Source organism: Myxine glutinosa, chromosome 8 (genome assembly GCF_964187855.1).
Source record: "Myxine glutinosa chromosome 8, kmMyxGlut1.1, whole genome shotgun sequence".
NCBI lineage: Eukaryota > Metazoa > Chordata > Myxini > Myxiniformes > Myxinidae > Myxine > Myxine glutinosa.
The window spans coordinates 102,655,787-102,674,335 of NC_136268.1; positions in this window are offsets into that span (position 1 = coordinate 102,655,787).

The following is an 18,549-nucleotide window of genomic DNA, read 5'->3' on the forward strand; positions in this document are numbered from 1 at the left end:
ACATCTGGTCCACGAGTCCAATCGAATCAGGCTAACATCACAATGGGAGAGAGTGATCACGAAGAAGCAGACAGTAGAATATGTCTTCATGTAAACGATGCCCTAAGGGAAGGGGCGACTACTGTTCTCATCAGAACCGTAGACACAGACGTGATTGTGATTCTGGTGGGAGTGTTTCATGATCTTGTGCAGCACCATCCAGGTATGCAACTATGGGTTGGCGTTGGTACTGGTAAACACTTCCGCTATTACCATGTCAACTCAATCTGCCAGGAACTTGGGGAAGACAAAGCTCGTGCTCTGCCGTTTTTCCATGCATTCTCTGGCTCTGATGTAACATCCCAATTCAGTGGTAAAGGCAAAAAGTCAGCTTGGAAGGCATGGAAAGCTTACCCGACAGCCACAGAAGGATTCACCATTACGTCCCTGACTGCGTTTGCTCCACAGGTGATTACATCTCCAGCATTCAATGTGATCGAGCGGTTTACCTGTATCATGTACGACAACACAACCCCACATGTCAATGTGAATGACCTTCGACAGGAGCTATTCCCAAGGAGAGTGAAGATGATGGAGAAGCTTCCTCCAACTCAGAACGCACTGCTCCAGCATGTAAATCGATGCCTGTACCAAGCCAGCATTTGGAGAGAGAGTCTGAAGCCCATCCTAGCTGCACCAAATCCAGATGGCTTTGGGTGGACCAAAGCAGATACCGGGTGGCGTCCAACCTGGACAACCCTGTCAGCTGCTGCTCTTAGTTGTAGAGAACTACTCAAGTGCGGATGTAAGGCGACACCCGCTTGTTCAAAGAATTGCACGTGCAGGAACGCAGGACTGCCATGCACAGGACTGTGTCTCTGTCGCAGAAATTGTGAAGCATAAGTCATGCAGGCCGCGACCTCCTCTGTACTGGCCAATCCAGTATCCTCCCTCAGCGTATCGATGTGCGTCAAAAACACCGATGCAAAAATGACCAACACATAATTTGACCTTTGACCTTCACCTGACCTTGAAATACAATATGGCAGCACCTGAGGATATTTTCCATAATACAAATGGATTCCTTGTCCTTAAAAATGATTATTTAGCCACTGAGATACTGTTTCTATGACAGCTATGAGCTGGATATGGCAAAAACGTGACAAACACATAATTTGACCTTTGACCTTGACCTGACCTTGACCTGGGCCTCGAAAATCGGGCAGCCCCCTCTCAAAAGTTTTGTATGGTCCTAAAGTATAACTGTGCCAAATTTAGTGCTTTGGGCCAGCGTGTCACGATCATTTCCATAAGCCACTCCACTATCAGCACTGCCAGGGGTTATAAAGTGACTGTTCTAGTTAAAGTTTAAAATCCCCTGTGCTTTGAGGCCTAACAAAGCTAAACCCTTTTTGGCTATCCCACAATTTAGTCTTATTATATCATTCTTTGTGATATTTAAGACTATCGTTGACATCGTTTAAGACTCGACAGAATTAAATCCCGAGAAAATCTGGACAAAATTAGACGTATTTAGACAAAAAAAATTCATAAAAAAACTAAATAGATGTGTGGTTTTGATTTTGGACAGGGAATTGCTTATTTGGAAGGTCTATTCGATGTGTGTTTGCACTTTCAGAGGTCCCTCGAGATGTTCTGAATGAAATTGGGATAAATCTGGGGAAAAATGCAATTTTAAAAAAATCTGGGGGGGGGGGGGAGGGGGGGGGGAAATGAATGTGTTAAAAAATCTGGGGGGAAAATAATGTTTTTTTTAATCTGCGGGAAAAAGAACGTGCCCTTGCTGCTGTTTCGTGAGATGCATGCATACTATATAGGACCTCTCTGAAAGCTCTTCCCTGCCGTGGGGAAAGGGGAGGTAAAGTGGAGGGAGGTGGGGAGGTGAGAAAGAGAGGGGGGAGGGGAGGGAAGGAGAGAGGGAGGCAAGAAGATGTAGGGGGTGGGGGGAGACGAAATATGGGGAAATTACGTCGTAACTACTTTGAAAGCTTTTGTGATACTATATAGGACCCCTTTGAAATGGGGGGGGGGGGGAGATTGTTCGGGGGAAGCAGAGTTGGGGGAGAGGAGAGAGTGGGTGCAGAGGGGAGAGGAGGGGTTAGGATTTGAGGTTAAGAGGGAATTGCTGAGGTCTTGAAGTCACATTTTACATGACAAAGAATTTCCAATGTGAGAGAGAGTGGGGGGAAGAGAGAATAGGAGGGAGAGGGTGACTGGGGGGAGAGAGGTAAGGGAGAGGAAGGGGAAGAGGGGAGAGGAGAAAAGGGTGAGAAAGTGGGGGTGGAGGGGGGGGGGAGCGGAGAGGGGGGGCGGGTGGGAGGGACTCGCGTTGTACCTTTGCTAGCCTAAGTAAAAAACAAAGCCTCCCCCCTTGAAACAAAGATGAAAGTAGATAGTAGGGAGGAAGGCTTTTCATTTACAAGGCAGTGGGATCATTTTGAGGGCAAAAAGAGTGTTTCCAGAATGATGGACATGCTAGAAAGAAAAGGGGCAGCAAGGTTTAAAGTGGGAATTGAGGAAGGAATTCTGGCTTTTTTTAGGTCAACCGCAGAGCCTGTGCAAGGGTAGTTGGTGCCCTAGACAACCCCTCAGCTTTGCCCCTCACCACCCCCCAGGTGGTCACTATTGACTTTTGAAAATGCATATCGTGCATTAGTATGAATAAAACTTCTGCGTTTATAATTACAGAAATTTTTTACATGCAAAAGGCGAACCTAATGCTGATTGTATATTATTCTCATTGTCCTCCACTTTTCACGGGATATGTACACGAAGAAAATAAATGTACATTATAATGTGTAATATGGATCACATGATGTCATGCTATGTGTTCCAGCAACAAAGCTGATCTTTTAAATTTTACTTTCCCTTTCAGTTTTTTAAATGTAAAATAAGTCCCTCCAGGTGAATGTTTTGTGTAATTTCATGTGTTATTGACAAGGAAGATAGCCCAATAAGTGTTTGTTGCATCATTGAGAAACAGATGTATGTTTTGATAAACTTTAGCTGAAAAAAGCTTCTCTCACCATTGGCCACAGAAACAGGGAAGGTGAAGAGGATATGGAGAGCAATAAATGTTTGTTTTTTTTGTTTTGTTTTTTTTTGTATACAAGATCGAGGCTCGTGAAGGAGCGAACATTTATCACACAGAAAGACAAACCGACAAACCGACACATAACCGACAAACCGACACATAAAACAAAAAGCATCGGGAGCGGTAGACAAGATGGGGAGAGAGGGGGAAGGACACAAACACAACATTTGAGAGCAGGAACCGAGAGACATGGAGACATCGAGAGATCTGTGGGAGGGAGAGGGCTTTGGGGGGGAGGCATGGGAAAGGGGGTGGGAGAGGCATAAAACATATGGACACTGCCAGGACTACCAGGAAAGAAGTTGGAATTACAAACAAGGTGGATCTGGGGTGAATTAGTGGGGGTAGAAAAGATCAAGGTTATGGATCGGGGAAGATAAGAGATGGTGGTGAACAGCTGTTTTAAAGACCTGGAGGGAGGAGTGGGATTGAAGGGAGTGTGGGAGTTTGTTCCAGAGGCGGGAGAAAAGAGGAATGAAGGAGTGAAGGTGAGCAGAGAGCCGAGATTTCGGCAGTTTAACCATCAGAGGCTTGCTGGCAGATCTTGTGCGACCTGTAGGAATATTTGGGGGACAGAGCACAGAGAGAGCTGGGGGAGCAAGGCCGGAGAGGAGTCGGTAGAAGACAGAAAGACCACCTACCTGCCTGCGGTGAGTGAGTGAAAGCATTATGTGTGAGATGTGCGACCTGTAGGAATAGTTGGGGGCATTATGTGTGAGATTATTTTTACAAACAAAGTTCAAAACATCTTGTGGTCGTGCCAACTTTGAAAATAATCTTGCAATGGCTCGCAATTCAATTCACATCCCAACAAATTATTCATACACTGAATGCTTGCTCAGAACGTCAAAGTGGAATTTTTTTTTTCTACAAAATAAGAAAAAATGAAAAGCTGAAATGTCTCGAGTCAACAAGTATTCAACTACTTCGCTATGGCACTCCAAATTGAGCTCAGGTGCATCCAATTTCCCTTGATCATCCTTTAAATGTCTCTACAACTTGAATGGAGTCCACCTGTGGCCAATTCAATTATTGATTGGACATGATTTAGAAAGAAACACACCTTTCTATATAAGGTTCCACAGTTGACAGTTGTAGAAATACAAAGACCTCCACAAGCCAGGAGTAGGCGAGTTATCGCAGGCATTCAGACTGCAAACCTGTCCCTGGTCCTCTTAATTATTAAAATGTATTGTAATGACAATAAACTTTCATGTATTGTTAATGAGATAGAAATAGTCTAGTTCTTTGATGAATCTTAATAGTACTAAGCTTAATAATAATACTAATACTAATCTTAATAATTCCCCCCCTTCCCGTGCATCCTCCCGCAAGCCCTCTCCCTCCCACAGATGTCCTGATGTCCCTGCTCTCTGCTGTTGTACGTGTGTGCTTCCCTCTCTCTCCACATCTTGTCTCCCACTCCCTTTATTATATGTTTTATGTGGCCGTTTTTTTTTGTGTGATCAATGTTAGCTCTCACATGAGCCTCGATCTTGTTACAAAAAAAAAAAAAAAAAAAATGCTATGCAAATAGTTATATGCAAAATACAAAATACGATGCAAAATATGCAAAATACTATGCAAAAAAAAAATACTAGTTCATAAATGATCTTGAAGAAAAGGATTAATTATATTATTAAGTTGTGTGTCGTTCTATGCATTACAAACTTAGGAATTCAAGAGTATAACTCAGACTTTGGTTTGACTCAAACAATTGCCTTGTGATGGAAAGATACACATATCCTTCATGTGCAGTCTTGTGCAAATACTAAGTTAGGGATAAGGCTTGTGAAACAACCACAGAAGTTCTTCTGTTGTCTTGTCATGTTACCCGCTGAGAAGACAACGTCTGTCAAGGTTTTTCGGCCCCCGATCAATTCCCTCCCTCTTCTTGCTTCCGAATCAGTGATCCCTCACTCCCCCCTCCCCCCCCCCCCCCCCGATCTCCACCCTCCTACCCCCTTCTATTGCGAAGACCAATCAAATATTCTCCTATTGTTCTGAATGACATAAATTGAGCTAAGTTCGCTCAATCGAAGAATGCCCATTTCGACCTGGGTCCTGTGCTGTGTGAGTTTGATATGATGTATTCCTGTTGTAAACGAATGAGTATTTTCCCAGTGTTATTAAATACTTACAAGTGTTCATGACTTTGTTTATGTGCACAAACCTGTTCTTCAACACAGTGCATGTCACAGCAGAAACTCTACCATGAAGTCCAAGGAACCCTCTGGTTGGTGATCTTTTTGAACCAAAGCTTTTAATAATCAAAACTTTCAGAATCATTAGAATCTCCCGCGATGCCGCTATCTCCGAGGGCCTTTCACTTACTCACCGCAGGCAGGTTGGTGGTCTTTCTGTCTTCTACCGACTCCTCTCCGGCCTTGCTCCCCCAGCTCTCTCTGTGCTCTGTCCCCCAAATATTCCTGCAGGTCCCACAAGATCTGCCAGCAACCCTCTTATGGTTAAACTGCCAAAATCAACTCTCTGCTCACCTTCACTCCTTCATTCCTCTTTTCTCCCACCTCTGGAACAAACTCCCTCACTCTCTTCAATCCCACTCCTCCCTCCAGGTCTTTAAAACAGCGCTTCACCACCATCTCTTATCTTCCCCCATCCAAAACCTTGATCTTTTCTACCCCCGTTAATTCACCCCAGATCCACTTTTTTGAAATACCGACTTCTTTCCTGTAAGTCCGAGCAGTGTCCACGTTTTTTGTTTTTTTTACCTCTCCCACTCCTCTTCCTTCCCATGCCTCCTCCCCCCAAGCCCTCTCCCTCCCACAGATCTCCCGATGTCCCTGCTCTCCATCTTGTTCGCCCACTCCCTTTATCACATGTTTTAGGTTTTATGTGTCAGTTTGTCTTTTTTGTGATCAATGTTAGCTCTTATACGAGCCTCGACATTGCATACAAAAAAAACCAAAAAAAATACGGTATAACTCCAAGATAGAGTTGTGAGGAGGCATTGATCTGAGGAAGGGTATAAAACTCTGGTCACAAGATCTGCCAGCAACCCTCTTATGATTAAACTGCCAAAGTCTAGGCTCTCTGCTCACCTTCACTCTTTCATTCCCCTTTTTTTCTCCCACCTCTGGAACAAACTCCCACACTCCCTTCAATCCCACTCCTCCCTCCAGGTCTTTAAAACAGCTGTTCACCACCATCTCTTCTCTTCCCCCATCCAAAACCTTGATCTTTTCTACCCCCGCTAATTCACCCCAGATACACTTTTTAACTCAACTGGACTATGTCCAGCTGAATTTTTGTCGACACAGTGTCCGTCGTCCGTCTGTCATCTGTCTGTCTGTCTGTCTGTCGTCTGTAAATAATTCGACGTCTACGCTCTAAAAGTCACAAATATTGATCACATTTGATGAAACTTGTTATGCAGCATCTTTAAGACATAAACTAGTTTGGGATTGCATTTGGGCGTTGCACGCCTAAAAAAATCCATTTTTGTCAATCTGGTACTTCCTAATGTAGCTAGAAGGCTGAAACTTGGTGTGTAGACAGTATGTAGCAAACCCCAACACATATATTACGGGTTTTGACGATGTCCGAAAAATGACCTTGTCGTGACCTATGACATGACTTGACCCATAAACATCAGTTTGGATGACGTCCAAGCTCGAAAAGTCACAAAGACTGATCAAATTTGATGAAACGTGTGTGTGTGTGTGTGTGTGTGATGCATGAATACTTAAACCCTGTTGAACACATCTATTGAAATATTCAACATATCTTGATTCAATACCATACATGTATATTGTTTGACCAAGTCTTTCTAAATAACTTCAAGTCTGAAATCTGAGAAAAGTAATTGTAGTTTTACTTTTCTTGCCTCAAACTCAATTTTTTCTAGTTTCTTGTTTAAACATGAGATACCTTCAATGTTACTGCTCTTTAGCACATATAAACTATATAGTTTGTGGTTCTATTATGCATATTCTAACCATATTTATATAGACCAGCTGAGCTCAGGTTCCCTGGAACCTCGTTTGAAATTCCATCTTCTTTCCTGGAAGTCCTGGCAGTGTCCATATGTTTTATACCTCTCCCACCCACCCACCCCCCCCCCCCCCTTTCCCATGTCTCTCCCCCCAAAGCCCTCTCCCTCCCACAGATCTCTCGATGTCTCCATGTCTCTCGGTCCCTGCTCTCAAATGTTGTGTTTGTGTCCTTCCCCCTCTCTCCCCATCTTGTCTACCGCTCACGATGTTATATGTTTTATGTGTCGGTTTGTCTTTCTGTGTGATTAATGTTCGCTCTTTCACGAGACTCGATCTTGTATACAAAAAAAGAAAGAAGCAAAAATACATATAGACGTGGACACGCACACACTGCAATAATTGTCTCGCATTCCCTTCGAGCAGGGCGAGACTTAAAAAGTTGTTGGTCAAAGATTACCTCGAGTGGATCACGATCATAAAATATATAAGATTCGTCCTGCAATTCGACCTTTATTGAGAAACGACTGCGTCCAGTTTGATCATGTGCCAGGTGCACTTCTATTTGTTTTTATTGTTTGCAGGACAGTTTTTAATAGCTCCAACGACATCATGGCCTTAATCCTTGTCCACAGGCGCTTTGTTTGACTGAGATCAAAGCGATTGGAGCTCGGCTTCCTCTTTCTCGTTTATCTCATGTCTGAAGAGTGAAGTCCGGCCAGTGTCCGTGTAAAAACAAATGCCTTTCAGCCAATCACTTGTCTGAAGCAAAACTTGCTGCATACGTATCGAGGAAGCGTAAAATGTAAAATGATTCTATTTTGGTGAGGATCCGGATCCGATAATCTTTTAAATCAGTTTTCACCATTGAGTGATTTAGGGCGAAAAACGACATATGCAATATAGCAGCATATTTCAAAAAGTTGTGGACAGATTCAGACGAAACTTGGTGGACAGGTTGCGTGTGTGACAAGGACAAATTGATTCAATTTTGGTGGAGATCAGAGTCGGGATCAGAGATTTTTTTTTTTAAAGTTATTCTTCACCACTGAGAAATTGGACCAAAAGCGATATATAGCATATTTCAAAAAATTGTGGACGGATTTCGACAAAAACTTGGTAAATGAGTTGTTTTAGTGACAAGAACAAGCCGATTAGATTTGGTTCAGGTCCGAATCCAGATCCGAATCCACATCTGAATCCAGATCCGTTCAGGTCCGAATCCAGATCTCAGTGGTGAAGCCTATCAGTGGGATACAAAACAAACTGTTCACCTGACAGAGGTATACGCTCCACTGAGTGCCGTTCTAGTTAATATTAGTAATTGTGCCAGCCTGTGCCATGTCATTGGCAAGGTGAAGATACAGTGCATTCAGAAAGTATTCAGACCCCTTCACTTTTCTCACATTTTGTTATGTTGCAGCCTTATGCTGAAATCGTTTAAATTCATTTTTTCCCTCATCAATCTACACTCAATACCCCATAATGACAAAGAGAAAACAGGATTTTAGAAGGTTTTGCAAATTTGTTAAAATAAAAAAAACTGAAATATCACATTGACATATAGCTGGGCGGCTTAGCTAAAAAATTCGGATCGATTGTGCCTTTTCCCTTAAAAGCATGAAACTTGGCACATGGCTAGAATACCCTAAAAGAAAGATTTTTAGTCCAGGGGGCATCCCCAATTTCACCCCATATGGCAGCCATCTTGAAATCCAATATGGCCGTCATACAAGACCTATTTTGATTAATATCTCCATAATTAGAACAGATATCAAAATGGTTGAAGTGCCTATACCTACATTTTTAGGGTCTAGGAATCCAATGGCAACATAAAATCCAATGGCAACATATTGGAACACCCACAGTTCCAATACTGGAGTCTCACGACGGCATTGGAGAACAGCATCCTGACCTTTGTGCGCTCATTGAGGGAGGCTGACTTTGAAATGTACTTAGATGCTTTATGGGAGCTTCTTCCGTGGTTCTTTGCTCTTGACCATACGCACTATGCAAGATGGGTCACAGTCCATTTGCGTGATATGATGGACTTGCACAAGACACACCCTAAAGTTCTGGATAATTTCCGAGCTGGCATGTTCACGGTACAAAAGACCCAACGCAAATTTTCTTCAATTGCTACAGATCATGCACATGAATAGAACAATGCACGTATCAAGGGAGATGGAGGAGCTGTGAGTCTGCTGGACAATGCCCATGCTCTGCAAAGATGGATGGTTGCAGGTCCAGAGGGTGATTGATGAGTTTGAGACTGCACAGGAGCAACATGAAAGCAAAGCGCCATCACTGCATCATGATCAGAATAAAAGCACCCAGATGACCTTTGACAAACACGTCAGATCACTTGTATCAGTTATCGAGGAGCTAGGTAATCCATTTCTTGAAGAAACCGCTGATCTTTTGGTCCTTGACACAAAGGATATAGCAAGTGCATCAGTCGTACAAAGTGTGAAAGACGTGCAGAAAGTGGGAAAGGAGGCTCTGAAGTCATTTGTGCAAGAGAGGCTGATTGAACGCTCAAAGCCTTTGAATGATGTCGTCCCGTGCAAAAAGTTACCTCTGTTTGGCAGCTCATCAGTAACAGACCAGCTGACAGATAAACACAAGGTAGCCTCATTGAAGAGTGATGTTCAACTGTTTTCTCGCCTCTATATTGCCTGTCAAACCCACGAGGGAAACCTGGAAGAATTTTTCCGTCATGAAAATCAATCTTTCCCTCCATCTCTGTCCAAGGATGGGAAGCTTCGACCTGGTACAAAGAGCGACCTTTTGGACTGCTTAGAGGAACTTTCACCATCAAGCACACAGATGCCAGAGGTGACATGTGTCATACTTGCCGGGGCAGTAATTGTTCAAAAGCTAAAGCCCGATGTTGGCACAGTCAAAACATTTGGCGAATATGCCGAAAAGGTCTTCATCCCATTTGTTTTCTCACAGTACAAATCTGCAACCCGACTTGATCTGGTGTGGGACCGTTACCTACCCGACAGCCTTAAGAGCATGACACGTGAAAAGCGTGGCAAGGGGGTTCGCCGACGAGTAGATACCTCAGTTGCAATTCCTGGACAGTGGCAGAACTTTCTTCGAGTTGATGAAAACAAGCGTGAACTCTTCAGCTTCCTTTCCAATGAAACAATTAAATCATTTGAAGACCAGCGCAAGGAGCTAGTTGTCACACTTGATACAGAGGTTCTTACTGCTCCACCACGCATTGATCTAGAATCACTCTCCCCGTGCATTCAGGAAGAGGCAGATGGTCGGATGTTCCTACATGCTGCTGATGCAACACAGAGAGGGCATAGTAAGGTCCTCATACAAACTGTGGACACAGATGTTGTCGTGCTTGCAGTTACAGCATCCCAGAAGCTTTCAGTGATGATATGGTTACAATTTGGGACAGGCAAGAACATGCGATTTATCTCTGCACATGATATAGCCACAGCTCTTGGCCCTGAGAAATCTAAAGCCCTCCCCATGTTTCATGCACTAACAGGGTGTGACACTTCTTCAGCGTTTAATGGGCGTGGAAAGGTAACTGCATGGAATGTGTGGGAATCATTCCCTGAGCTCACAGAGGTACGAGCAGAAATTTGCCACCAGAGCACAGAGATAACTGAAACCTGCATGAACGTCATTGAGAGATTTGTTATTCTGTTGTATGATCGCACAAGTACTGCTACTGACATTAACATTGTACGAAAGAAACTGTTTGCAAAGAAGGGCAGACCTGTGGAATCAATTCCACCAACACATGATGCCCTTGTGCAGCACGTAAAGCGGGCAGTATACCAAGGTGCACTATGCTGGGGACAAGCATTGCATGCTAAGCCTGATCTACCAAGCCCCACTGAATGGGGTTGGCAAAAAACGTCTGCTGGCCAGTTCAAACCAATATGGACAACACTTCCAGAGGCTGCAAAGATCTGCAATGAACTTGTTATGTGTGGGTGCAAAAAAGGATGTACTGGTCGTTGCCGGTGTAAGAAAGCTGCACTTCCCTGTACTTCTCTCTGCGCATGTGATGGAGAATGCAGCAAAGACTAGAAAACCACAAGATGGCACAGTTACAGTCTGCGATGTCATAGACACTTATAATCACTGAAGAATGCCAACCTGTTAAGAGTATTTATATGCATTCCCAGTATGCATGATACTATGCAAAATTAATATTTTCATATGACTGCTTAATATTTTATGTTACCATTGGATTCCTAGACCCTAAAAATGTAGGTGTAGGCACTGCAACCATTTAGATAGCTGTTCTAATTATGGAGATATTCATCAAAACAGGTCTGTTATGGTGGCCATCTTGGATTTCAAGATGGCTGCCATATACTATTGAATATTTTATGTTGCCATTGGATTCCTAGACCCTAAAAATGTAGGTATAGGCACTTCAACCATTTTGATATCTGTTCTAATTATGGAGATATTCATCAAAACAGGTCTTGTATGACGGCCATCCTGAATTTCAAGATGGCCGCCATATGGGGTGAAATTGGAGATGCCCCCTGGACTAAAAATCTTTCTTTTGGGGTATTCTAGCCATGTGCCAAGTTTCATGCTTTTAAGGGAAAAGGCACAATTCATCAGTTAAGCAGCCCCACTAATAAGTATTCAGACCCGTTTACCTTTTTCACATTTTGTTATGTTACAGCCTTATGCTGAAATCGTTTAAATTCATTTTTTCCCTCATCAATCTACACTCAATACCCCATAATGACAAAGAGAAAACAGGATTTTGGAAAGTTTTGCAGATTTATTAATAAGAAAAAACTGAAATATCACATTTACATAAGTATTCATACCCTTTGCTATGACACTTGAAATTTAGCTCAGGTGCCTCCCATTTCTCTTGATCATCTTTGAGATGTTTCTGCACCTTGATTGGAGTGCACCTGTGGTAAATTCAATTGAGTGGACATGATTTGGAAAGGCACACACCTGTCTATATAAGGTCTCACAGCTGACAATGCATATCAGAGCAAAAACCAAGCCATGAGGTCGAAGGAACTGCCTGCAGAGCTCAGAGACAGGATTGTGTCGAGGCACAGATCTGGGGAAGCCTACAAAAAAAATCTGCTACATTTTTTTTTTTTTTTTTTTTTTTGTATACAAGATCGAGGCTCGTGAAAGAGCTAACATTAATCACACAAAAAGACAAACCGACACACAAAACACAAAAAACAAGGGGAGCGGCAGACAAGATGGGGAGAGAGGGGGAAGGACACAAAAGAGAGGGGGAAGAGGGGGAAGGAAACAAACACAACATTTGAGAGCAGGGACATCGGGAGGACTTGGGGGGAGGTGGGAGAGGAATAAAACATATGAACACTGCAAGGACTCTGGGGTGAATTACCGGGGGTAGAAAAGATCAAGGTTTTCGATGGGGGAAGACAAGAGATGGTGGTGAACAGCTGTTTTAAAGACCTGGAGGGAGGAGTGGGATTGAAGGGAGTGGGGGAGTTTGTTCCAGAGGCGGGAGAAAAGGGGAATGAAAGAGTGAAGGTGAGCAGAGAGCCTAGACTTTGGCAGTTTAACCATAAGAGGGTTGCAGGCAGATCTTGTGCGACCTGAAGGAATATTGGGGGGGGGACAGAGCACAGAGAGAGCTGGGGGAGCAAGGCCGGAGAGGAGTCGGTAGAAGACAGAAAGACCACCAACCTGCCTGCGGTGAGTGAGTGAAAGGCCCTCGGTGTTGACTACATCGCAGGAGATTCCAATGATTCTGAAAGCTTTGGCCTCAACAGCGTGAAGCCGAGCAAGGTGTGAGGCAGGAGCACCAGCCCAGAGGGGGGAACAGTATTCCATTGAGCTGCGGATGAAAGCTTTGTATGTGGTGAGGAGCTCAGGTGTGCCAAGGAAGGACTTCGCACGACGGAGGATGCCCAGTCGGCGACTGGCTTTGGAGGCCAGCTTGGAAATGTGGTTTTCCCAAGAAAGATCATGGCAGATAGTGAGACCCAAAAGCTTGAGCGACAGAACTTCTTGGAGAGGATTGTTGAGAAAGTAGATGGGAGGGTTGTCCAGTCGGTCCTTTCGGAGAGACATTGTAAGAGTGTGAGATTTGTCAGGATTGAAAGACATGTTCCACTTGTTTGACCAGTCTGTGATTTTGTCCAGGTCTGCAGAGAGTGAGGAGGCTGCAGACTGCCGATCTGAGGGATGAGGAATGGAGCGACAGAGAGTAGAGTCGTCAGCAAAGAGATAGAGAGGATTTTCAAGAGAGTCAGAGAGATCATTGATGAAGACCAGAAAAAGCACAGGGCCCAGAACACTACCTTGGGGAACTCCAGCCTGAACAGGAAGAGGAGATGAGAGAAACCCATTCAGGGCCACACGTTGACTACGACCAGAGAGGAAGTCCACCAGCCATGCGTGGAGATTTCCATGGATACCAAAGGAGGAGAGTTTGGTGAGCAGAGCAGGGTGCCAGACCGTATCGAAGGCACGTGAAATGTCAAGGGAGACAGCTCTAATTTCCTGTTTGGCGTTGAGGACCTCCATCCATTGTTGAGAAAGCAGAAGCAGCATGTCCAGAGTAGAGTGACCAGGTCTGAAACCAAATTGATGATCAGAGATCAAGCCATTGGAGAAGAGGAAAGATTTAATATCTGAAGCAATGATGGATTCCATGACTTTGCTGATAATTGGGAGAAGGCTGATTGGTCTGTAGTTTCTGGGATCTGTTTTTGCACCTTTTTTGTGCAAACCGGTGATGTTGGCTGATTTCCAAGCAGATGGCAGATGACCTTGAGCAAAAGAGAGGGTGAAGAGAACAGAAAGAGGGAGTGAAAGAGCAGAAGAACATGATTTTAGGACCCGTGGGCTGATGCCGTCAGGACCAGTTGCAGAATCAGAGTCGAGGGTTGACAGAAACTTTTCCACCTTGTCAGGAGGAAAGGACACAGAGTCCAGGAGCAGCTGGGTACGACTGGGTACGGTGGGTACAGAGAGGGATGGGTTTGGGACACAAGATTTAGAGGCAAACACAGAGTTGAGGCATTCAGCTTTTTCACGTGCGGAGTCAGCCGTTAAGCCGTTTGAGGTGAGGGAGGGGATGGAGGGGGAACAAACACCAGAAACAGATTTGACCAGACGCCACCAGGATTTGGAATAGGGAGACAGATAAGAGAGTTCGGTCTTGAGAATGGTGAGATATTGTTTCCTGGCTCTCCTGAGGGTGGACACACACTTGTTTCGGGCTTTGTGAAAGGAAATGAGATTTCCTTCCGTTGGATTTGCTTTCCAGGAGACGAAAGCAAGTTGTTTCAGGGCAACAGCCTCACCAGAAGATTCCGTGTACCATGGATGGGAGGAAGGGTATGACAACTGAAGACGAGATGGTATAAATCTGTGCATGAGAGAGAGCAATTTACTTTGAAAGAATTCCCAGGATGAGTTGATGTCAGAGGCGGTAGAGATGGGAGACCAGTCCAGATGATTGATGGCTGCTTGAAGACCGTGCCAGTTGGCCTGAGTGAAATGCCAGACTCGTCGACGCTGAGGAGGCTCTCTGAGAATGGTCAGAGAGATGTCCACTTTGACAAGCACATGATCAGATGAGCCGATTGGAGCAGAAGAAGAGCAGCAGACATTTTCAGGGAAGTTTGTCATAACCAAATCCAGAAGAGAAGATGCTCCGTTGACTGAGATCCGGGTCGGGAAATTGACAGATTGTGTCAGTCCCAGTGAGTCGCAGAAGTCCTTTGCTGAAGAGCCATGGCTGGTGAGAGAGGTACCCACGCCCAGCCAACTGGCATGGTGACAATTGAAATCACCACATATGAGGAAGAGAGAGTTGGGATGGGCAGATAGAAGTTGGTCCATATTATCAGACAGTGAGATGTAGATGGAGTCATCGCTGTTTGGTGGACGGTACAACACACATATGAACAAAAGGTGGGAGCGAAGGGGAAGCCATAGCCAAAGGTATTCCTGGGGGTGAGGTGGAGAGAGGGCAGTGGAGGGCGAGTGAGGAAGAGAGTTTTTTTATAAAGATAGCAACCCCACCTCCAGGACGAGGCTCAGGTCTATCATACCGGAGGAGAGAGTAACCTGGGAGAGATACCAAGGCATCAGAGACATCATGCAGGAGGAAAGTTTCTGTTAAGCAGATCACATCTGGTTTGTCAGAAGCAACCTGTATGGAGAGGTCAGTCAAGTTTGAGCGAAGGCCCCGGATGTTTGAGGTCCATACCGTTAATGAAGAGGAAGGGGGAGCATCGGGTCCAGAACAGGGGGGGAGGGGTAGGGTAAGATGTGGAAGAGGAGGAAGAGGTAGGGAGAGCTGTTGAAGGTGTGTCAGAGATTTCAGAGATTTCAGAATAGCTTGGAGAAAGGGAAGAATGGGGCGGACAAAAGGTTTGATGGAGACTGGGTGAGGCACAGTGAGTTGTTATTTGAGGAGGGGGAAGAGCGAGGCAGAGGTTTGGGGAGATGAAGGTGAAAGTTGGAAGGGGGAAGAAGCAGGGAGGATGCTTTGAGGAGGAGGGGTGAGAGGGGAGTCTAGGAGGGGAGGAGCGAGGGAGAGTCTCGGAGGGGAGGGGTGTGGGGGGAGTTTAGGAGGGAGGGGAGGGAAGGGGCAAGGGGGGAGATTTGAAAGGGATGGGTGATGGGGAGGATTTGGAGGGGAGGGGTGAGATTGGATTTTGAAAAGTGTACGATTCATGGGAAACGAACATTTTTTGCAAAATGAGTTTGAGACCTTCGAGTCAAAAATACATTTGAGGACACTGGAGGAGGGGTGGAGTTCTGGATAGTTTAGGGAATGTAGAAAGGAGGAACTGTAAGAGATGGTATTATATATATTTTTTGGAATGAATAGATTTGGTGAGCAAGACGAAAGCATCCTTTTGTAGGAAAAGAAGAAAAGGGTGTTATAATATATGAGAGAAAATAGTTGTTCAGGGGAGAGATTATACATTTCTAACCGCGTGATCGCGAACGAAGAACGAACGAACAAAAAGAACAAATAAACGAATAAGACCTGGGAAGGAAATTTTTTTTTTTTTTTTTTTGTGAGTACAGATATTAAACAAGGAGGTACGGGGTGAACGACTGGTACGAAACAGAGAACGAAAAATAATTTCAGCGCATTCGACAAATCGCTGAGAGAAAAACGAAACCACAAGGTCGGAGACGGTACGGTAGTCTAAGCCTACGAGTACTAGGCCGCAGAATACTCGATACCATTAACCGACGATTGTGTATACATGTACGAAAAATTAGCACCGAAAATTTTCCAAAAGATATGCTGTAGGTACACACACCGAAAGATAGATACAGTCTCGACAAAAACACGATTGTGATAGATCACTTAGCTTCGAGAGCGTGAGCGCATGGAGCAGCTTCGAAAAGACGTGACCTCGCCGTGATCTGACTCCAAGCTCAAACTCCAAGATCAAACTCCAAGCGGGCTTTCATGTGTCTTTCACTGAGGAGAGGCTTCCATCACCAGTCAGTAACACCACCATGGTCCACAAAACCACTGAGCTGCAACGTCACAATGCAGCACACAGGAGCCAACAAGGACGTCCCACACAGGCTCAGACATCCCAAGAGCACAGTGGCCTCCATAATTCTTAAATGGAAGAAGTTTGGAACAACCAGGACTCTTCCTAGAACTGGCTGCCCAGCCAAACTGAGCAACCGGGGGAGAAGGGCCTTGGTAATAGAGGTGACCAAGAACCCGATGGTCACTCTGGCTGAGCTCCAGAGATCCTGTGTGGAGATGGGAGAAACTTCCAGAAGGACAACCATCACTGCAACACCCCACCGATCTGGGCTTCATGGCAGAGTGACCAGACGGAAGCCTCTCCTCTGTGGAAGACACATGAAAGCCCACATAATCTTGTTTCTCACAGTCTGAGAGTCCTTTAGGTGCTTTTTTGCAAACTCCAAGCAGGCTTTCATGTGTCTTTCACTGAGGAGAGGCTTCCATCACCAGTCAGTAACACCACCATGGTCCACAAAACCACTGAGCTGCGACGTCACAATGCAGCACACAGGAGCCAACAAGGACGTCCCACACAGGCTCAGACATCGTGTGGCAACCTTTGCCACCTGAAGCCACGACTCGAACGGGGTCGAAGGATGCACATGTGAACTTTGCCCGCTTGAAGCCACAACTGGTAGAGGAGGCATAAAAGCGCTGACGCAGCACGGTTCGCTGCTGTTGTGTGCGCACTGGGAATCCGTTCAAGAAGTAAGCTGCCTGCCTGTTCATAATCGAGGAATTGCTTGTCGAGACAAGCTGCGCTGGTTCCGGGAAAAGCTGCATTGGGACCAAGGCAAACAGCGCTGGGCGAGGTAAACATGAGGCAAGGTGTGAGAACGGTGACGCCATGAGGTTCTGGGCATGCAGAAAAGCTCCATACTGACCGACTTAAGACGCACAAAGAGCAGTCACCATCATGAAAGAGCAATAACGATTTGCATCTTGACCCATCTTGGCAAGGCACTTATTCGCACCTCACACAGTTTCCTCTAAACTTATGCTGCATACACTACACCTGCCCTCACACATCGCATACACACTCCTCTATCTTCCCTTCCTTCATTCTAGCCCACCTGTTCGCATGGGGTAAGCATCAGGCCGCACCTAAGCCTCGTTCTGCCTCTATCTTGTTCTTCTTTCTCTCTACTTTTCCTGGATGATTGTAATGATGCGCTAGTCTTATGTTTCAGAGTAATTAAGATTGTAGAAGGGACTTCCATAAGTGACAAGGGATAAATTGTTGTTCTTTTTGTGTCCGATCCCTACATGACTTGTGAATATTGTGCAATGTAAATATTTGCCTTCTGGGAAGTGTTGGTAAACTGTGCTTTCAAACCGGCTCAATTGTCTTTGCCTTCGTTGGTTCGGCATAGTGTGTACTTAATAAACATATGGGAAGTTCTTTTTTTTGTATACTGAATCGAGGCTCGTGAAAGAGCTAACATTTATTTCACAAACAAATCAACCAGACAAACAAAATATACAAAAAGAGGGAGCGGAAGACAAGATGGGGATTGGGGAGAGACGGGGAAGCACACAACCACAACATTTGAGAGCAGGGAGAAGTGTGGGAGGGAGAGGGCTTGGGGGCAGGAGGCATGGGAGGGGGGGGGAGGTATAAAGGGGACAAGGGGACAAGGGGACAAGGGGATAAAGGGGACAAGGGGACCAAAATTAGCGGGGGTAGAAAAGATCAAGGTTTTGGATGGGGGAGGATAAGAGATGGTGGTGAACAGCTGTTTTAAAGACCTGGAGGGTGGAGTGGGATTGAAGAGAGTGAGGGAGTTTGTTCCAGAGGCGGGAGAAAAGAGGAATGAAGGAGTGAAGGTGAGCAGAAAGTCTTGATTTTGTCAGTTTAACCATAAGAGGGTTGCAGGCAGATATTGTGCGACCTGTAGGAATATTTGGGGGACAGAGCCCAGAGAGAGCTGGGGGGGCAAGGCCAGAGAGGAGTCGGTAGAAGACGGAAAGACCACCAACCT